Raw genomic sequence first — 22,489 nt, forward strand, 5'->3', positions numbered from 1 at the left:
GGAGGAATCAGAAGATTCCTGAGATTTCAGTAAGGGCCTTCCTAGTTTTGCCCCCATATTTCAAGCACTGCATTTATATCTTTCCATTCCCCCTCCACCAGGATGCGGTGGACTTGGAGCAAACAAACAAGATCCCAGATTTCAAAATACTTCTGGATTCTTATTTCATGCCCATAAAATGAAATATTTATTTTATTATCATTATTGACATTTTATTAGAAGTCTCTCCAAGTTGCAGTGGTGTAGCAAGGGGGTGGGGGCAGGATGCATTGAGTGTCACGCTGGAGTGTCACATGAGGGGGTGTACATAAGGCCCAGCCAAGAAGGTGGCCACTGCCTCCACGTGTTTTGATCCTGATCATGGATCACTTAGAAACACTAAGAGGTGACGGCACAAGGAAGTAGAAGGAAGGGGACAGCGTCCAGATTGGTTCATCACAGGTTCTTCTGTGTCTAGCAGTAAACCAAACAGTTATCCAAGAGCCTCCTGCTTAGAGGATTCAAGGTTCCTGCCCTCCCCATCTCTTCTGTTTAAAAAATATGCAGAAAGAATGAAAACAGAGAAACAGCATAAAAACACCAGCTTGAAAACAAGAGCTTGAACTCCAAGCAAATCATGTCTTGCTGCCAAACCACACATGAGGAGGAGAAAGGCCATTTATCCTTCAGGGCTAGGCTGCAATTTAACTGTCTGCAAAAACAGTAGCTGGGCACAGAGAAAACAAATACAGTCAGTCCAGCCCTCTGAAGCTTGGATCACAATCCTTAACCCTTTTCTCCACAGGCCATGATGCGGAGTTACTTTCCAAGAACAATATGCCAAGCTTCTGAGGCTGGATATTTTTCTTCATCAGTCCAAGGTGATGTGCATCACCTTGGTAAGGTTCAGGTTTAAAGGCTGTGGAGTAACTTCTGGTTGCCTTCACACAGGAGGCCCCTTCTTAGGGGCAACCAAGGCAAGATTCATTGGGGGAAACACATGACAGGGCCTTCTCAGTCACAGCACCCCGGGTTATGGGATTTCCTCCCATCTTTAATTAGACTGCTTTGGAAGTAGCATACATTTCCATTATTGACATCTGACAAGTTCACAGAATCCCATTGTAGTTCATTAGTGCCAAAGTTACGTATAGATCTCGTCACATGGCAAACAGGATCAAGAAAGCAACCATCAGACAGAAGAGACCCATGGCTTCAGACAGGGCAAATCCCAGAATAGCATACGAGAACAACTGCTGCTTCAGAGAAGGATTTCTGGCATAACCAATGATCAGACTCCCAAAGACTGTTCCGATACCAGCACCAGAACCAGCCACTCCTACCGTGGCAGCACCCGCACCAATAAATTTGGCAGCTGTATCAATGTCCCTGCTGACAGCACTAGTTTGAAATTCCTTTAGTGCTAGTTGACTGCGAGTGTTCTGTGGTCCAGTAAGGAAAGTTGTGTTGCCCTCGCCAGTCCTGACTTCTGGCCTCGACAACAGCGCTGCAGAAATTGGTCTGTGTAAGAGGTTTGATCCAGCACGCACCAGTGCAGGGGAGCCAGCGGTGAGCTTGACGCAGGCGAACATGGTTGCAGGCTGCTGAGTTGGATGGTACAAGGGCGGCTGCTGGAGCTCTGATACCGGGACGGGGCCTCCTCGCTCACCGGCAGTGGCTCCTCCAGCTCAGTCACTGCAGCTGCAGAGGTCGAAGGGACTGCAAGCGCCGGGATTTCCTCCCACTTGAGGTCCTCTCACTGTTAATTTTCTACCACCTGCAAGGCTTTTTGTTCAGAAAGATATTTCAATTTTTTTTAAATTAGTCCGTATTAAACAGGATACAACAGGACTCTAAAGACAGGTGCACACATCCATCACTTACCGACTGCAGTGTCAAGGTGACGACTTATTCATGTGAGCTCAAGCTCAAGCACCAGAGATGAACATTTCATATAACTGCACACAACCTCAAGCTTTTCAGCTGAGTCCGTTCACACATTTAGTTGTCCAACTTCAAGGGTTGAGCGATCAAGCCAGTGCTTCCTGTTGTGGAGGGACAGCAATGAAGGCCTCTTCAAGGTAAGGGCACATTTGTTCCCTTACCTCATGGCTGCATGGCAACTGCATCTGCACTGGAAAGTTGAATTGGATCGGGACCTCAGGCAGGAATCACTTTAAGACTCATAAGTGAAAATCCAAGAGGCTTAACTGTGCAAATGAAGCTCTCCTGTGGCAAGGAAGTGGTTATCCTTTAAAAGGTCTTACAGTTCAGATGAGTCATATTTTTTCTATAAATAAAAGAGGAGGCTTCTGGTAGAAATATTTTAAAATATATTCTTCCCTAGGGGCTGATAGCTTGCAATAACATTTAAATGATTGCAGGCATGCACAAGCTTTGCATGGTTCTAAAATGTCTGGAAATTCCTAAGTGCGGTTTGTTTGTTTCTATATTTATCTGTCACAAAGTGTTCCAGGCTTCCTTTCTTTCCAGTAATGGGAACATCAGGCCGGCCTGTGCAGAGTGCATCTCCTTTGGAGAAAAGGGCAAGGAAAGTAACAGTGACTTTATCTGTAAATATACAGGTTGAGCAGGCATGATAGGTAAGTGCAGGAGAAATCACACAGGTCAGCTGTGTTGGTTCCCACAAGCCAGGGCCTCCTAGAGGAATTTTATCAGGGGGGTACAAAGTTTCTTTTGGGTCCCTTTGCAAAAAGGGAGGGGTGAAATAGAGCTGGGGAAAGTGGAGATGGGGAAGCAGAATGAGGGCAGAGAGAGGGGCAAAACAGGGTGGGGGGAGACAGCTGGAGCTCAGGTCTACCCACCCATCTGCCATTGTCAGCTAGATACAGTAATACAGAAAACCAAACACACTCCTTATGTCTCTTTAAAATCTTTTAAATATAAAAAATCATGCAGAAAATTAGCATCATCATATTTAGGTTCACAGTAGAATGGAAAGTGTCCTGTGCATACCAAAACTTGCTTCTGCAGCAGCTGTAGTCCCACAGCTGTGTCCCTGAGCTCCTACACACTCCTTCATGGTTAGAGGACCCATAAGCCAAAGAGCTACTGTAGCCAGCCAGTTTCCTCCCAGATTTGACACTGAGTCAAGGAGTGGCATGAATGCATTCCTTGGCCCAGCATATATGGCTTGCCAGTACCTGCAGACACATACTTGTGGTAGTGTCCCCGGCATCCCATGCAGGCAATAAGTCTGAGTAGATAGGAAAATGTAAGATCCCAGGAAATTTCTGGGGCCCCTCCTTTGGTTCCTGGGTTCCCTTTTTGACCCTGGGCCTGGGTACAATTTTTTTTTTTTTTTAAGTATTTATATACTGCCTTTCTGGTCATCGGATTACTCCTCTAACTTTATTCAAGGCGGTTTACACAGGCAGGCGTTTCTAAATCCCTCAAGGGGATTTTTACAATCACAGAGGTTCTCTCTTTCAAGAACCGACAACATTTCAGAATGGACCTTCCTGGTTTGGTCTCACTTCTGGCCTCCAGTTCTCCCACGCAGGCTTACCTGTGCAAATTACCCCCTTTACCCCCCCCAGGCCTTCTCAGTCACAGCCCCCACGGGGAGTAAGCCCACTGAAGACCATGCAACTTCTGAGTGGGCATGCACTGTTTTAGGATTTTGTATTCTAAAAAAGAAAAAAAACTCTACTTCAGTAAAGTTCCTTTGCCTGGGCATCTGGAAGCAATTCTTACCTGCCCTAGGGCCCAATCCCATCCAAATTTCCAGTGCAGCTGCAGTGCAGCCCCAAGGCAAGGGAACAAATGTTCCGTTACCTTGTGGAGGCCTCCATAACTACCCTCCCATCACAAGATGGGACACGCCATTGGCATTGCTACACAAGGGCTGAAAAGTTGGATACGACTTGGCCCCTAGGCAACTTGACAAGTGACTATTGGCAGCCTTGTCAGGGTGAATAAAATACATTTACATTTTCCATATCACATTAGCCTGTAACAAAATGTGATGCAACAAATTTGATCTAAGGGCACAATCCTAACCAACTTTGCACCACTGGCATACCTGTGAGTAGGGCATGGGCTGCATCCTGCAGTTGGGGGGCAGTCACAAAGGCCTGCTCAAGGCAAGTCAATGTTCCCTTACCTTTTATAATAATAATAATAATAATAATAATAATAATAATAATAATAATAATAATAATACAGGTATTTCTATACCGCCTTTCTAGGTCCTCAGATTTCTCCTCGGACTTTATTCAAGGCGGCTTACATAGGCAGGCAATTTAAATCCCCGTAGGGATTTTTACAATTTGAGAGGTTCTATCTTTCAAGAAACCACAACAATCAGATGTTTCTTTCTTGTTCTGGCTGCACATTCTGACCTCCATCCTCCCACGTTCAGAGCAGATGGAATAGCTCGGCTCAGCTTGTCAGCTGCTTCAAGGTCGCACGGTGCCGGTGGCCTCGAACTGGCAACCTTGTGGATGTTATCTTTAGGCAAATGGAGGCTCAATCCTCTAGACCAGACCTCCTGCCCTACCTTGGAGTTGCATTGCCCTACCTCAGTGCTGGAAGATTGGTTAGCATCCAAATTTAACAATAATATTTTGTAAGCGGCAGTGACAACCTAGCTGTAAAAGAGCTTTGAAAGTCTGCTCCAGTGGTTACGTTCGTGAAAGGTTCTGTGCTTAGTATACACACTGTGTGGTGTCAGAAAGACAGAACAAGAGCAGATGTCTTTCCACTGTGACCCTTGCAGGCACCTTGGAGCAAAATTTCCTGCGCTGAGTCACATTTTCTTACTGGCCTCTTCCTCTATATTGTAGTTGGCAACAAAAATGCTGATGGCCTCTGGATGACTTTTATACCTTCTCGCATCTGGTCTGAGGATATGGAGCTAACTCAGAGCCTCCATAAAGAATTAAGGAAGTTCCTTTGCAAAGGAAAACTGGTATTTATTTAAACCATGTTTCTAAAGGTGGAATCCAAAGCACCTGCCCAGCTGGTGCAAGTCCCTTGTCAAAAAAGTGTCAAAAAAAATGCCATAAAGCTGATGAGTGTCAAAAAAAATGCCATAACGCACTTTTGTGCTACTCTTGGGGAGATAGGCCAGTGTACAGACATGCACTGGCCTTCCTGCGCTGACGTGGGCCCTGGAGCAGGTGAGTTTGCACGGCTGAGCTCGGCTGGTGCAGGTGTTGGGGGGGTAGGGAAGACAAGGAGGAGGCAGGAAGGAGGTGTTCCAGGATGGAGAGGGCAGGCGGGACCATGGGCAGGCAGGCAGGCAAGGAGCAGGAGGTGGGGCCAGGATCCGGCACTTTTGCTGGATCTTAGCCCTGTTCCCAGTCTGGGCCAGCCCTGGGCTGTTCAGATTTGCGCCACTGCTTTAGGTGGTGTGGATCCAAGTAGCCCCACTGAGGCTGCTGCAGTGTTACCTGGGGCAAGGGGAATTTTTTCCTCCTTGCCCTGGGCTGGCCTGCAGTCAGGCCCAAACTTGCGCTGGATACAGTGCAGGCCCTCTGGCCTGCCTGTTCCAGTGCAAGTTAGGACTGAGCTGCTCGTCTCCTGAAAGTTAAGGCACACTGCACTTTACAAGCCAAAAGGTTTCATTTTAAGAGGGTGTAAGAACTGTTTGCCTCCTGTGTTCCAGCATCAATCAGTGGTCTTAGAGTGCCTCTAAGGAGGCAGCCCAAAGCAGTGACTCATGCAGGGAAGCAACAGGCGGCCTCTAATGAGGGCAGGTTCTTCTGCAGTGCTTCTGTACTGGATCAGAGCATTTAAACATATCCAACGTGGAGACAGGACACTGCTAGCCAACTCTAGCAACAGCTGGCTGGAATGGAGCCAGGCCAGAGCAGCCACTCAGTCAGAGGCACCGCAGGGCAGTCTTCTCTGTGGGTAAGTACTCTGGGACTCAGAGAACCTTAATGATGTCATTATTGTTCATGGCACATCATTTGGAAATTGCAAATCAAAGTCATCTGGCAATACTTAATGCCACTTAAGAATGTGGTGTTTCTTTTCTACTAGCCTCTGAGCTGCCAAAGATTGAAGGCAGGGCCAACCCACTGATGAGGTGAACGAAGCGGATCCCATGCAGCAGCAGATTGCAGAGAGAGGCAAACAGAATGTAGGAGAGTCTGGATGCCTTTAACTCCAAGATTGCTGCTGCCACCTCCCTCTAGCCTGCTGTGGATGGAGACACTGCAGTCCACTTCCGACTTACTTTTAGCAAGCAATCCGGAGGCAGCAACCTCTGTTCCTTACCTCATTTCTCTTTCATGTGAACCCTTTGGTGGTTGGCAACCTTCAGTCTCGAAAGACTATGGTATAAGCCTAAAGCACCCGGTATTCCCAGGCGGTCTCCCATCCAAGTACTAACCAGGCCTGACCCTGCTTAGCTTCCGAGATGAGATCAGGCATGTGCAGGGTAACAGTTGTTTATTGTAACATAACCCTTTATTGTAACATAACCCTTTAATGAAACCACAGGTGCAGGGCATCTGGGAGTGATCCCAGTGCCCAATAAAATTAGGCTGAGTCTTCAAGGCAGTGATTCCCAAACTGTGAGCTGTGGAAACCAGCCAGGGGAGCCACAGAATCCTTACAAAAAACCCACCGCCCTATACAATGTATAGAATTGTGGCCCTGATGGCGAGCCGCAGCCAATGGCCCAGTAGGTCAAGTGAGCCACCAGTCAAAATGGTTTGGGAACCACTGCTTTAAGGGATCACAGGATTCAGTGGCAGTTTTGCTACATCAGATGAATAAGGCTACTCCTATGGAACTTGGAAAAGGAAATATTGCTGGGTTTTCATAACAGTCTGATGGATAAACAAACTGTAAAAGGCACTCAACTGTAAGTCCATAAATAGGGCACAGTATAAAATCCATAATAAAAAGTGAAATTGCTTTATCCACACTTCCGATCTGCATGTTAATGGCATTCTAAGCTGAAACCAATCTCACAGTGACATGATTTGTACATACAATATGCTCCACTCACAAATTCACTGTTGCCCAATGTGAGACACAATAAGATAAGTAGACTTCATCCGAAACTGTCCTTGTGCATCAAGGTATCAGCTACTGCTAGCCTGATTATCTTGACTCTGTATGAACACAGGGACACCACAAAAGAGGCTTTTTCCAATGGAAAAAGTACAGAAGCTGGATGGGTACACAATCAGCCTTGTATACCACTTCTAGAGGGTCTAATAACAACAACAACAACAACAACAACAACAACAACAACAACAACAACAACAACAACAACAGGTATTTATATACCGCCTTTCTTGGTCTTTATTCAAGACTTTATTCAAGGCGGTTTACATAGGCAGGCTTTATTAAATCCCTATTAAATAGGGATTTTTACAATTTCAAAGAAGGTTCTTTCTTTCAAGAACGACTACATTGAAGGTGTTTCATTCCAATCTGGCTTCACATTCTGGCCTCCATCCTCCCACGCTCAGAGCAGATGGAATTGCTCGGCTTCAGCTTGTCAGCTGCTCCAAGGTTGCACGGTGCCGGTGGCCTCAAACTGGCAACCTTGTGGATGTTATCTTCAGGCAGATGGAGGCTCTACCCTCTAGACCAGACCTCCTGCCCGAGTCTATTGGCTTGAACTCCTTCCACTGGCAAAATTTTGCATTGGCCAGGAACAGCATTAGTGCGTTCCATATGAAGGTGCCTTCCACTGGATCAGGTCCTCAGTTCATACAGCTCAGGAAGGTCTCCAGAGATCAAGATGGGCCTTTTCCTGCACTACCTAGATATCTTGTACCAGTGATCTTCTGCATGTAAGGTCCAGTATGTGCTCAATCACTGACCTATGGCTTATCCCCAGTGTTAGACCTGGCTCCTGGTAAGCTGAAGGAGAAGCCATGCTGCACCAGCGTTGGATAGGGGATTGGGCAGGCCAACTGGAAATTTTTCAGCTAATCCGTACAGCTGTGCCTTTAACATCAGCTGAATCTGCAGATATTAGCTGGTGATGTTTATCTCCAAAATGTGAAAAGCTCTATCTGCAGATTGCTGGAAATCAATCTGCATTATAAGAGCAAGAGCAGGTTAGACATGTCTGTTTGTGATCAGTTGGCAACTACAGTCTGACAAACACAGTATATGTGTTTTCTCAAATCTGCACTAACTCCCTGTTCTTTTCTGTTCATATTTGAGGCTGCTGTTAACTCATTACGCCCCAATTGGCTTTAGTTGGCATATACCTAGGAACTGCCCATTCTATATGGCCTATTGACTCTGAGATCCAGCAAGGTACCATCTTACAGTTTCAGATAGAAAGGGAAAAATGGCTACCCAAGTCAAAGCCTGAGTACCTTTTGAAAGCTGTGTGAACTGGCTTTTTGCCTGCAGAATTAACAGGCCAATCCTGAGCTGCCCAGTGTGTGGGGCTGCAGAGGCACTGAAAATGGCTGCTGCTGCAACCAGCACAACCCAGGCAGCCACTGCCACCTCCTCGGGAGAAGAGGATCTTTGTCCCCTTCCCCTGGGTAAGCCTCCACAATGGACCTACTTGAGTCTGTGGCAACCCAAGGTGTAGAACAGGGGTCTCCAAACCCCGACCTGGGGGCCAGATGCAGCCCGCAGCAAGCCTCTTTCTGGCCCGCGGCCAACCTCTTGTCCCCTAAAAGCCTCTGGCCCACTCAACTGAACATGACCAGAACTGTGCTCTGATTGTGTCTGGAGGGTGTTCTGAGGGCCAGAGAGGTTGAATGAATGAGCCCATTCATTCATTTATTTACTCATCTAAGTTCCATCTCTAATTTATTTATTTAAATTTTATATTTAAATTTTTTTTCCGGCCCTCAACACCATGCCCGATATTTGATGCGGCCCTCTGGCCAAAAAGTTTGGGGACCCCCGGCGTAGAATTTAGAGCCTCCGTGTCGGGTGAATGGCCCGACATGGAGGTTCAGGATCTGGTGGAGCAAAGCTCCATTGGTCCCACCTCCTTCCTACCCCAATCTATTCCTTGGCACACCTCCTCCCTGCCCTTCTTTTGCCTCCCCCCACCCTGGAACACCTCCCCACCTCCTCCCCACGCCTCCACCTCCCTCTCAGTTGCCCAGCAGTCTGCGCAACTGCCGAGCGGCAGACTCCGGTGCTCCACCAGCACTAGCCCAGCACTAGCCCATTCCACCGGTGCTGGAGCCTGCAAACTTTAGGATTTGACCCCAAGTCAGCAGAAAGGGGGAGGCATTAAATGCTGTCTTGATACCCTATTTTGCTGGAGATACTGATTACGCCTGAGCCTTTGGCAGGGCCACCCCTAGCCCATATGGCACCTTTGTGTGCATTTGTAAAAGGCACCTTTGTGTGCTGTAGAAAAAGGTGCCCCTTCCTCCCCGCCAGAAGTGACATTCTGCTGGCATTCTTCCTCCTGCCCTTCAAGGCAGTGCCTTTGTGGAGTGCACAACCTGCACAACTGTACTGGGCTTTGGGATGGGGTGGACTATACATTGAAATGGGCTGCTATGACAAATGGTTGGTTGGCAACCTTCAGTCTCGAAAGATTATGGTATAAGCCTACAGCACCCGGTATTCCCAGGCGGTCTCCCATCCAAGTACTAACCAGGCCTGACCCTGCTTAGCTTCCGAGATCAGACCAGATCAGGCATGTGCAGGGTAACAGTTGCTGTCTAATAGTTGTTCAGCTCTTCCACTCTGACCACTTCAGCTGCTGTGACCTTTGCTTGTGTTGGAACTACCAGAACAGGTGGATAAGATTAGGGTGCAGCCATTTGTTCACCATTCACACCAATGGTTCCAGCTTTGCCTTGTCTCAGTAAAGTCAGCATTTGCCGGGGACAGGTGTTTTCCCCGCAGCCCAATTTTTAGTGATATCTCTGCTTCCTGTGTTTCCGAACGGTCCTGGCATTCGTACTGTTATGGCCAGTGCCACCAGTTTCAGCCTCTTCTTCATCCTTGCTCCTCATTGTGCCAAAAAAAATATTTCCTTCCATTCCTCAATTCTGGCACCGGCGTCCCTTCCATTCTGATCAGTCTACAGCCTAAAACAGTCTGCCAGAAGTCTGTGGCAATGGAATAGCAAATGAGCCAGCCGATCTGTTGCTGCCAGGGCAGGGCTGCTTTTACGGATTCAGAGGCCTTGAGCAATGAAGTTTCCACCTATCCTCTTGGGAGCATGTGCCTTTCTGTAACAGATCTCATCATCACCTCGTTTTCTCACCCCTGGTATCCCTCTTGCATAATTTCCTACCCAGCTTGAAATATGCTCGACTACTCCACAGCCTTCTCTGGGCTGGATCAGACCATACATATGCTTATGTGAGGTGGACAGGAAGAGCATACTTTCCTTCCGCACCCACTTGTCCAGATGCCACCAGATGCCCACAGATGGGTGTAACTTGGAATACATCATACGCATGTGACATTCAGTGTGTGTAAGCACTGATTGTGCTTGTGCAGCAATTTCTGGAACTGCTGTTAAGCAAAGCACAACCAAGCCCATCAGAAGGAGGCAAATTATGATCACAGAGTAGTGTGGCCCTTAGAGGGCACATGCCTCAAACAGGGTGGAGCCTGGAGACTTCTCTTTCCAGAAAGTAAGCAACAGAAGCAGAAAATATTCCAAGATAGGTTGAGGTAGATTGATAGGTAGGCTATCTGGGTATCAGGTAGGCTATCAGGTAGGCTGCAGGGGAGGGCACAAGGACTCAGGTTGTGTCTGTTGTCTAGTGTGTTCCCTGAAGCATTTGGTGGGCCACTGTGAGATACAGGAAGCTGGACCTTTGGCCTGATCCAGCAGGGCTCTTCTTATGTTCTTATGTTCTTGAGATGGTCTGTTAGTTTCCCATTGCAAAGTACTGCTGTGTAATATTCTTTAGAATGCTTAATGAACAAGATTTTGAATTTTACAATGAATTTTACAACAACCTATAACAACCACAAAGGTACCAGAAATTCTGTCCTGAAAACATGGACATTGTACGAGGTCGACAGGTTATGGGGGGAGCTATTATTTTTTTAATGGGCTGAGTTTATGACACAATAAGGCGGAGGCCATTTTAAATGCAGTTATTAAGAAATAAGACCCTAGCCTTGTTAGCACACTGCAAGTTGCTTTTCAGTTTAGTGGGATACTGAAATGACAGGCATGAAACTCTACGCGAAGACAAGGCCCTCTTAGATGGGGACACAAGAAGTAACTATGCAAGAGTACAGTTCGGCGCCACAATAATTAGCAACCAATTCCCAGTCCTCCTAGCAGTTGAACTGTTTCTGTGTCTCCGCACTTGATGTTCTCCCCATCCCCCAAGCTAATGGCAAACTCTGTGTGTGTGTTTGTGTGTGTGTAAGAACATAAGAACATAAGAACAGCCCCACTGGATGAGGCCATAGGCCCATCTAGTCCAGCTTCCTGTATCTCACAGCGGCCCACCAAATGCCCCAAGGAGCACACCAGATAACAAGAGACCTGCATCCTGGTGCCCTCCCTTGCATCTGGCATTCTGACATAGCCCATTTCTAAAATCAGGAGGTTGCGCATACACATCATGGCTTGTACCCCGTAATGGATTTTTCCTCCAGAAACTTGTCCAATCCCCTTTTAAAGGCGTCCAGGCCAGTCGCCATCACCACATCCTGTGGCAAGGAGTTCCACAGACCAACCACATGCTGAGTAAAGAAATATTTTCTCTTGTCTGTTCTAACTCTCCCAACACTCAATTTGAGTGGATGTCCCCTGGTTCTGGTGTTATGTGAGAGTGTAAAGAGCATCTCCCTATCCATTCTGTCCATCCCCTGCATAATTTTGTATGTCTCAATCATGTCCCCCCCTAGGCGTCTCTTTTCTAGGCTGAAGAGGCCCAAGTAGCCTTTCCTTCATAAGGAAGGTGTGTGTGTGTGTGTGTGTGTGTGTGTGTGTGTGTGTGTGTGTGTGTGTGTGTGTGTAAGCATCAAAAGACAGGCAAGGAGAATGCAAAAAACTTTAGGCACTAATGTTAAGTCAAAGGATGACAGGAGTCAAGTCCCCCTAAGGCTGTGGTTTTCAAACTCTCCTGGAGTTTGAAACCTGCAGTAAGTCTTTGTGGGGGCAGTGGGGAGGCAGCAGGGGCAGGGGCAAGGCAGCGATATGATCCCCAGGATCGCGTCGCTCAGGGGGCTGCAGGGACTGGGATGCACTCACCAGTCCCTGCAGCAGCCATCCCTGTGTGCGGGGAGCCCTGCATGAGCACCTGCAGAGCGCCCCAGGTCAGGGAAAGGGAGAGTGGAGAGATCCGCTCTGCCTCCGCAAAAGCCACAAGAGAGCCACAGGTGTGCCACAGGAATTTGGGGGAAGATCATTTATTAGTAGGGCCAATGGGGCATGTGAGCCCCCCCCCCCCACGGGCAGCATGGTGTGCCTTGTCAATTATGAAAAACCTGGTGGTGTGTTTTAAGTGTTTAAGACACAATTTTAAGTGTTCTTGTCACTGTGCCGTGCGATGAAAAAGGATGAAAATTGCTGAACTACCGATTAGGCATGGTTTGATTGGTACAAAACCAAACACAACCAGGGATTAAAGAGAGAAAAATATGTGCATGAGATCCAGACATGTACAAAGCAGGGAGTGGGCTGTTCTGGTGTGAATCTGGAGCTATCAGTGTGCTTGTTTCTACACCCTCATGACACCAACTCAACCTGTTTGCAAAAACATAGATTCTTACAGCATCACCATAAATTACCAGTATTCTCTTGATTTAATTTATAACAACAACAACAAGGTATTTATATACCGCCTTTCTGGTCATCGGATTACTCCTCTGACTTTATTCAAGGCAGTTTACATAGGCAGGTGTTTCTAAATCCCTCAAGGGAATTTTTACAATCATAGAGGTTCTCTCTTTCAAGAACCAACATTTCAGAATGGATCTTCCTGGTTTGGTCTCACTTCTGGCCTCCAGTTCTCCCACGCAGGCTGACAAGCAGCTCCATCTCTCACATGGAGGGCAGCCAAGACGCTTCTTGCTCACACCAAGAGCAGGTGGAATCACTCAGCTGGGCTTGTCAGCTGCTTCAAGGTCTCGCCATTCTCAGCTGTTCAGGGAGCTGCTGGTGTCCTCCAACTGGCAACCTTCTGATGTTATCTTCGGGCGAACGGAGGCTCTACCCTCTAGACCAGACCTCCTGCCCTTATGGCAGGAGGGGTGCAGTGCGGAACCCGGAAAATCGGAGGTGGAGGCCAAGCAGTGATGATTGGATTGTGGGAGGACAGAACTGAGATTGCTTCTTAAACCAATACTGGTTACTTAAAAGAATACTGTTTTACTGATTGGCCTGGTAAAATCCTGTCTGTTGGCAACACTAAGTCTGCCTGCTAAACAATTTACATCTCTATAGCTCCAGTTCCTTTGCGTTCATTTTTCTCCCTCCATCTCTCATTCACCCTGCTGTTCCTTCCTGTCTCTGTACAGTGTGTCTGTGAATCTGCATAATTTTTGTCACAGAAGGTTCTCTTACATCCACATGGAGTCCTGCTGAAGCCAAACTGATAGCTTCAGCTGATAGCAAGGCACTCTTTACACCCGGGGGGTATGTGTCCAAAAATTCACTTATACCATTATGATAAACTTTCCGTTCACAGTACCCCCAAAGCACAGCTGTAAATCAGACTGCACAGAGAAAGAAAGAAGGCTGATTGAGTGGTGGTTTTCTTTTAGCAGGGAGCTCATTTGTCTTCTCAGGAAGACAGCAAAACTGGTAGAACCCATTAAGCAATTTGTAAGTCATTGTTGTGGAACAGACACCATTTATTCACCCTGCAGTACTTTCAGCTTTATCCTGTAACAGGCCTGAGCAACCAAGGAAATGCAACCCATTGGCTATGGATGGCGGTCCCTAAGTTGTACAGACCTGTCCTAAATGGCAAGAATTGATTGTGTTTGGGCCAAGACAAATGGTTCTGAATCAGCTGGCCAGCAAGCCCCCACAGTCCTAGGCAAGGTCAGAGGCCAGTACAGGTGCCACAAGACCTTTACTGCAGATGTTCATAGGGAGGCATAGGCTTGCCCTTGGAAATAAGCCATAGCCTTAACTGGTACAAAATCCTGCTGCTACATGGAACATATTATGTCCATTTTACTTGATCTTAGTTGGCCTCCCATCTGCTTTTGAGTACAACTGAAGTTCCAGTCTTCACCTTTGTGGTGGTCTCATAGCACCTGTTGTGCCTCCCAGAAGCCACCCTTACAGCACTGCCACTTCTCTCCCAGAGTCACCCTTTCAGCACCGCCACACCACACCACCGCTGTCATTTTCCTGACCCCCTCTCAGCTGCTGCAAACTGACAGTGAGCTGCTGATGAAAGGGCAGCCTGTGTGATAATTGGGCACTTCCATATCTTGAAAGCATGATCAAGCTTTGCACATTTTCTCTTCTTTCATTTGCCACTAAAAGAGTTTCTGTGTAAGAGCAAAGTGCTTCTTTCTGGCCATCCTCTGCTTAATGACATCAATGTTACAACAATGTTGGCATCCTTTAGTCTCAGAAGACTATGGTATCGCGCTCTGAATGGTGGCTCTGGAACAGTGTCCTCTCCAGTACGCGAAGCCTGGGTAAAGTAGGTATGGAGGATAGGCTGTTACCCATGCAGCAAATCCCCCCTCTCCACGTCACTGAAATGGTCCAATGAAAAGGCAGAGGCCAATACGGTTGGTTCCAGCGGCGTCGCAGGAGTTGCCAGAACGTGACTGTGTTCAGCCATGAACTGCCTCAGGGACTCCGGCTCCGGATTTTGCCTCGAGGTTGACTCCTGAAGCCTTTTCCATAACTGGATGTAGCCACAAGGCAGTGGAGGTTTGGGATCAGAGTTTTCCTTCTCTCAGATGAGCTGCCTTCCCAGGCTGACGAGTCCCACCTACCCGGTGGCTGTTTAGTCGCCTCTTACGACAAGTACAGCCAAACTGAGGGCCTATTCTTATCCCCAGCCCCCAGGGGAGTTAATGACATCACTTCCTGCTTAATGATGCCTCTTGTGGTGCTCAGCAGGCAACATGAATGCTATTTGGCCCACTATATGAAACGGGTTTGACACTCCCTGGGCTAGAAGCTTGCCTTTATGTACACCTTTGAACGAATTAGCTGCTCCGCCTTTCAGTTGACTTTTGGCGAGGGAATTTCAAATCAAACTGACTTCCTGCACTTTTTAAAAAACTTAAATTGTTTTGTTAAAATTTGTTTTAACAATACAATCAGAAGCCACTGGAGACTAGGAGAACACTGGCAACTGCAGGTCTTCAGGTGTTGTCCGTGAATGGGCAACAGCATCAAAAACAAAAGACTATCAGATGGAATGTAGAGATTTCACCCCACAGGTGCAAAGCCATGCGCTCTGTTTGTCTCTTTTGTTTTGCTGGTGTGGTTGGAACGGAACAGGACAGGAAATTCTTCTTCCTCTCTCCTGCCAGAGAGCACAGGCTCTTTACCATTCCCTTGATTGCTGCCGCACTGCTTCCTGAGTTAAAGAATAAAAATTCTTCCCATTTATATAATTGTGCTTGATTGTCCAAAGCAAAGTACCTGACATCATACTCCGACTCCACACTTAGAGGCCACACTTACAGTTCCTACGACATACAGAGGTCTAAGCTTGCACCAGGGCCAAACGGATGTCATGCTAGAGACCTGTGATGAGACTTCCTGAGGCTGGAAAAAAAAAATTAATTCAAAGCAGCTGCATGGGGTTCTGATTTTGCTTGAAGAAGGAGAGTCGGGGAACCCTTCTCTCCATATCATTTTCATCTATCCAAATACACCCCAAGCTGCTCTTAGCTCCAGTGGGGAAAATTTAAGTAGGCACGCATATCACAAGGCTAAAGGTGGAACTTACAGCAGCTTTGAGACGGAGTGATTCACATTGGGGAAATGGCTCGGGGAGGAGAAGTTGCCCTCTCCCTCAGTGCAATTTGATCAATAATGTGATCAATTTTTATCTGATCAACATTGGAGTTCTGAACACAGAACTCTCACCTCACATCTGTTTTAGCCCTGAGGCTGCTGAGTGAGGTCTTGGCTAGGGTGAGATTTGACTGGAGGACTTCCAAACTCATGTGGTTAGCCATTACACTGCACCAGTTAAAGCTGCTTTCACTACTTTGCTTGGTGTGAACTACCCCTTGGTTTCCCCTCTGTAAAACAGGAATGGCAGTAACCAATCTCAAGAGTTGTTACAAGGTTGGGAGGGGACACATTGACCCCCAAGCCTCTTGAGAAATCGGTTTTGCAAATGAATCCACAACAGATGCAACACTTTTCACTAGTTCTGCAAACATACATCTGTTCTGCAAACTAATTTTTGCAAAACTTCTTTGTGATTGTATGGACAGGATTCTTCCTTGCCCCAGGTGACAAGATGAATGATCTAGTGAACAGGATGTCGGCAAGAATAAGAAAGTGGCCATTCTCACGGTTGTCCATTATACACCCTGTTCCAGTTCTAAACAGCTAACCATTCTTAGCCCTGTTGTCTGAAGTGCTTTGAAAGCAGTCATTACAATAAGTGCAAGTTGACATGCTTTTCTGAGCACAGATTCTCATTTTCCATTCCCAGAAAGTCATTTTCTCTGCAACCATAGAGTTGCATACACTTGAAAGTGTAGAGTTTTCTACACATCGGCTAATTACTAGCCCCAATGAAACTACCCAAATTCTTCACTGCTACTTACTGTCCAATCCCATCCGTGATCTGAGCTGCCAGAACTTATGTTCCAGCAGTCCAGCGTGGTTGGGGCCAAATGTGATTTGCTGTCATACATTACTGCAAACAGTGAGTAGCACCGGCCATATGGCAATGACTTGTCTAGCTGGTAAGTAGGTGCAGGGGGTGGGGGCAAAGAAGGGAGTAACAGTTAGGGGAGAATTGGGATGTGGATCCGACTATCGGGAGTATGTTGGGGCAGGCAGGGGGCCATTATCTACAGCAGGGGTGTCCACAGTTTTTGGCAGGAGGGCCACATCATCTCTCTGACACTGTGTCGGGGGCCGGGGGAAAAAAAGAATTAATTTACATTTAAAATTTGAATAAATTTACATGTATACATAAATGAATATATTAAAGATGAACTTATATGAATGAATGAAGGTCTTGCAATAGCTCAAGGCCTATAAAAGGCCTTGCACAAAGCAAGGCTGGCCTTTCCTTTGCTGCCACTACTGCATCACTGATGTGAAACAGCAAGCAGTGGAGGAAGCCCTCATCCCACAGCTCACGCGAGAGGTCAAACAGTTGCCCTCACGCTGACAGCAGTTGCATCAGGCCAGTGTGGGCTCCAACAAATCTCTGGAGGGCCAGAGGCTCATTAGAGACTTGGGGCTCCCTGACGGTCGCATTGAGAGGCCTCGAGGGCCACAAGTGGCCCCCGGGCCGGGGTTTGGGCACCCCTGATCTACAGGAAAGGTTCCTATCCCCCAGCCATGTCTTGCCATGCCCCTTTGGGACCATCTAGATTTCTGCCAGCCAAAGAGCTGGTGCAGATCCAAATAGACCCATAGGGCAACAGGGGGGAGAGTATTTCAAGGAGGCCTCCTGATCACCCTTCCACCATATCTCCATGGCGCTGTTGCAAAGGTGCAAGTAGCAGGGGATAGGATTAAGGCATCAATGAATTGGTTTAAACTGGAGATATATCAAGGGTCCAATGCAAAGCCTCCTGAGATTTAAAAAAAGGTCACTTTCAGACTTGCAGCACTGTAGCAAGTCAAGTGGTACAGTCCGGCTCAAACCATCAGCACGCTGTTCTCATCCTCAGACATCCACATGTGGATCGATCAGCTTCAGAAATATAAACAATTGCCTCTGCCTGTCTGCAGAGAACCTCTGCTGCTTTGGTAGGCAATGACCAATTCATTAAAGTTATAAACAAAACCCATAAACTTCAGCTATTTGCCGTTCTAACACAGCTTGTCAATTTCAACAGGAGCGAGATGCAGCTAGCTATCTCTGGATCAGGACCAGTGAAAAATAAAACCACCACCTTGACTCACAAGCAGCGGTCGTTCAAATGGTGGTTTGCTGGTAGACATCTGCCACTGAACTTCACTGCATGGACTCCACAGCATCCTTACTAGAGAGCATCATGACACAAGTCGGTGGCAAAAGTTCAGAGGTTACCACTTACGCAGCACCTGTACACCTGCATATCTGCCCCCATTCCTTCACCACCTTGAAACACCCTGCCATAAGAGCACTGCACCCCCCTCTGCCATGCAGCAGTGCTCTGGGACAGAAGCTGATTGTTCAGCAGTGAGTCAAGGGACAAATAATAGCTCAGAGACAGAGCGCTTGGCATTTCCAGGAATGGCTGAAAAAGACCCTTCTCTGCCTGAAACCTTGGAGAGTTGCCACCATTCAGAAAAGTCAATTCTGAGCTAGATGGACCAATGGCCTGACCCAGCAGGAGACAGCATTGTATGTTCACTGCACAAACAGTGTTTTCTTGCCTACCATACAAACTTCAAAGTTGCTGTGAAACAGACACATGGTTCATTTTCTTGAAGACACAAAAATGTTGGAGGCAAGAAATTGGTGCTGCCTCTGGAACCCACTGTCTCAACAGATTACTTTGTGTCACTTCTGAGTTACTGCTGAAATTTTGCTTAAAGAAAATTTCAAAGAGAATTAAGGGGCGTATCTGAAGAATTCTGAGTGAAGACAGGGGAATTCTGATAAGGCAAGCAACATTTCTAAGGGGGCTTCAATCACTTCCTTAGAGAGTTCATCGCCTCTTTACCCTGGCCCAGATTATGCCAAAGTGAACTTTGACGTAAACTTGGAGGTTGAAGCAGTAGCATAGCTAGAGGGGGTGCAGAGCACTAAGTTTTGCAGGGAGCCTCACCGTGCTGTGCAAGCCGCCCCTCCCCTTCGGAACCATACAGAGCATACGCCTCCATTTTGCTCTAGCAGCCTGGAATGGCTCCGAAGGGGAGGGGCCGCTTGTACAATGCAGTGAGGCTCCCTGAAAAACTTAGTGCTCTGCACCCCCTCTAGCTACGCTACTGGGTTGAAGGGAAGCCAAAGGAGTTTTGAAAAGACCAGTGGTATTTCGTAAGAAGCACCCTCCCAATTACACAAAGGATATGCCAGCAACATACTGCTCTTGTGTCCCGTCTCTATCTTTCTGAGCAATGCCTTCCTCCAGTGTTTGTGCATCAAAATACGTCTCTAGTTGGACCTGATGATAGGCATGACTATTATTCCCAGAAAAACATGTTGACAACACAAGGCAGCACAGAGGAAGGCATTCTTAGGCAATGGATTCCCTCTGCTGTAAGGAAACAGTTGCCATGCAACTCTAGTTTTTACTGACAAACCCATCAAAGTCTATTTTCAAAGCAATGGAGTACAACGTGTCGTTTGCATCAACAAGAGGGTCTGGCAGCTCTACAGAAAGGGTCTCAGATAGCAAGGCTGGGAAGGACTGAAAGGGCACTGTGGCTCAGAGTAGATAATACAGCACTCAATGAACCAGTAGTCAAACTCAGAAAAAAACAGCTCTTATAGCCTAAATCAGTGGTTCCCAACCTGTGGTCCAGGGACCACAGGTGGTCTGTGAGACCCTGAGAAGTGGTCCGCGAGGTCTCAGGAATTAAAAAAATTATCTTTGATCACTTCCAGTGCCTCACCCACGGACCACAGTCTGCTGTGGCTGTAGGTAGTCCAGTCTCCGCCCTCTCTGATGGAACAGTGTCTGCTGAACTGCCAGCTGTGGGAGGGTCAATTCTCTACCCTTTATGGGATTCTGTGGAGGAAGCATCACTCAACGAGATGCTTCCTCATGGACCACCAGAGAGAATGGACCCCCCTCCACAGCTGGCTTTCCAGTGTCTCGCCAAGCATGCCCCCATGGGCTACCAAATTGAATTGCATTTTTGTGTGTGTGTTGGGGATGGAGGGGGTTGCAGGTGGTCCACGACAATTCCAATGTTTGCCTCAGTGGTCCGCGGGCTCCTAAAGGTTGGGAACCACTGGCCTAAATCTTACTGAGGATTGGGCTGTTGTGCAGAGGTATTATGACAGAGAAGGCAACTTCTGCTGTTGTAAACTGGCTGCTGCACGCTCCTTTGGTGGCCATTTTGTGCATCCTGCCATGCCGCAATTCCACTCACTGGTCAGATGCTCCCAAAGCTATTTTTCCTTAGCAAAAACATCCTTTGGGGCTTTGTTACCTGCAGGACTATCTATTCGTGCTGCAATCCCAGGAAAGGCTTTTCTCTGCTAAAAGCCTAGGACAGCCACTGCCAATCAAAACCAGCAATACTTGGCTAGCTGCCCAGACCTATCCCTTGCCATGTTACAGCATGCAGCCAAGCAAAAAGAGGTTGTGTTGCATGGTATGGTGGTGGTGGGTGGGGGGGAGTTGGATAGCCTTCAAAAGGTTAGTAAAAATATTTTACTTACCCCCCACCCCCATAGGCTGCCCAAACTGCTGCAGGATCCACCCCAGATACCCTCCCATTCTTCCCCAACATGCCCCAGTAGTTCCCCTCTCCACCCATGTCCCACCTCTGTCACCAACTTACTGGAACCAATTGAGCCTCTCAGAGCTTCTGCCACATGTGCCACACCTCTAGCCGTTTGCAGCAGCATGTGACAGCAGCATGTGACAGGAGCCTGGCTTTCGTGCTGCTATAAAGGACCTTACGCTGTCAGGACACTGTTATTTCCTGCATATATCATCACTAGAACATTTTAAAAAATTAAAGCCAACATCTTTTGGAAGCTGGAGTAAGTACCTAATACCATGTTCGGTAGTTTGCGCCTTCCTGCTTTTGTGAAAAACACAGAGTGCGCACTCTCCTGACTATCAACCATTCTGAGCAGTGGCGTAGCTAGAGGGGGTACAAAGCACTAAGTTTGGCTGGGAGTCTCACCACAGCATGCAAACAGCCCCTCCTCTTCATAGCCATGGGGGGGGGGAGCAAAACAGAAGCTGTTCTAGGCAGTTCTGGGCAGTTCTTACTTGTAAGGTGGTCCACTGTAGCTCAGCTGCTGGCAATTCTTTCACTTAAAGCTAAGGGGACAGAAAAAATAGCTGCTGCCCTTCAGGAGCTACAAAGAGGCCCAGGCAAGTCTTTGCCTCCTTCCTGTCTATGGGGGTCCTCATTTATCCCACTTCATTATGACATCCCCCTCCCAAAGAGTGAGAAAGTGAGGTGGGGGAAAGAACACAGTGAAAGCCTGAGCATTAGCAATTGTTTTTGGAGCAATCATTTGTTGTTTTTGTAACTTGCAGGAGGATTTCAAACATGTGATCCCTTTATACAGTCTACAGTAGCAGCAAAATGTAGCAATAGGGGCTCAATACATCCCTAGGTGCAGGGTGACCCCCCCAAAAAAAAACAGAACCCACAAATCTTTGAATAAAACTGCTAATTTTAATTTTTCTCCTTTTTTCTGTCAGGGTATACAAGTTGACTTTGTGCATGAAATATTGGAACAATATTCTTCCCCAATATGACTTGGTCAACCAAGGAAAAGTTTCTTGAAATTTACTGGACCTTTGTAGGATTTAATAAAATTTGTATGGGTTCTGTTTTTTTTTTGTTGTTGTTTTTTTTTGGGGGGGGGGGAGTTACCCTGTATAAGCCTGCAACCAGAAGCACCAATTTACAGCCCAATTCTATGCATGTCTACTCAGAAGTAAGTCCCATTAGAGTCAATGGGGCTTACTCCCAGGAAAGTGTGGATAGGATTGGACTGTTAGTTTGTAGTTGTTTGAGTGGAATCAAACTCAAAGCTTTTTTTGTCAAAGCTTCAGATTGCAAGGGAGCCAAAGATTCACAGCAGGCAGCAAGCCACATCTGTACTGGGGAGGGGGTGAAGCACGTCTTGCAGTGTGTCTTGCCAAACACATTTTAACATATTTATTTCAAATATATGTTTCCCAACAGGCTGCATTTAAAAATTTAGCAGACATCCATTTTGACATCTTCACTGGCACGCATTTCAGTCCTAAATACTGAGATGTTCAGAATTTCAATGCACGCTGCACAATTATGAGATTTGCTGCCCACGTAAAGCAGATGATATCATTTTGCATCATCTAAATAGACTCAGATGGCAGGAAATCCCAATGTTATACGTCGACTTAAAGAAAGACTGCGGACTGGTATTGATGTGGGAACGAGGTACTGCTTAGCAGTAATAATAAGAGAATAGCATTTATAAGGCATCGTTTGAGCATTGGAAATACTTCACATATATTATCTGTGATCCTTCACAGTAGTGCCATTAGAGGGTGTGGGAGGTGCAGGCTGCATCATGTGACGTGCATGAGAGAGTGACACCACTACTGACCAAAAGTTTTAAAGTCTTGGTATTTTCAAATAAGTCCATCATGTTTTGTCATCCAATGTCATTCAGTAACACCAATCGATGCGTGATTTCATGAAGAATACAATGAAACAAACAACATTGAAATATCTCTATTCTATCAAAAGGAATAGCCGAAAAAAGCAAGTGGGGGCAGGGCAATTGCGCATCACCACGCCCCCCCCCAACCAGGA

At 47.0% G+C, this 22,489-nt stretch overlaps 2 pseudogenes; both read right to left on the minus strand.

Annotated features, from left to right (window-relative positions):
* Window positions 1-1,088: 1,088 nt before the first annotated feature.
* On the minus strand, window positions 1,089-1,702 carry LOC136655817 (ATP synthase F(0) complex subunit C3, mitochondrial pseudogene; annotated as a pseudogene).
* Window positions 1,703-9,507: 7,805 nt separating this feature from the next.
* On the minus strand, window positions 9,508-9,624 carry LOC136656568 (5S ribosomal RNA; annotated as a pseudogene).
* Between the last annotated feature and the right edge of the window lie 12,865 nt (window positions 9,625-22,489).

The sequence above is a fragment of the Tiliqua scincoides genome, chromosome 6 (genome assembly GCF_035046505.1).
Source record: "Tiliqua scincoides isolate rTilSci1 chromosome 6, rTilSci1.hap2, whole genome shotgun sequence".
Lineage (NCBI taxonomy): Eukaryota > Metazoa > Chordata > Lepidosauria > Squamata > Scincidae > Tiliqua > Tiliqua scincoides.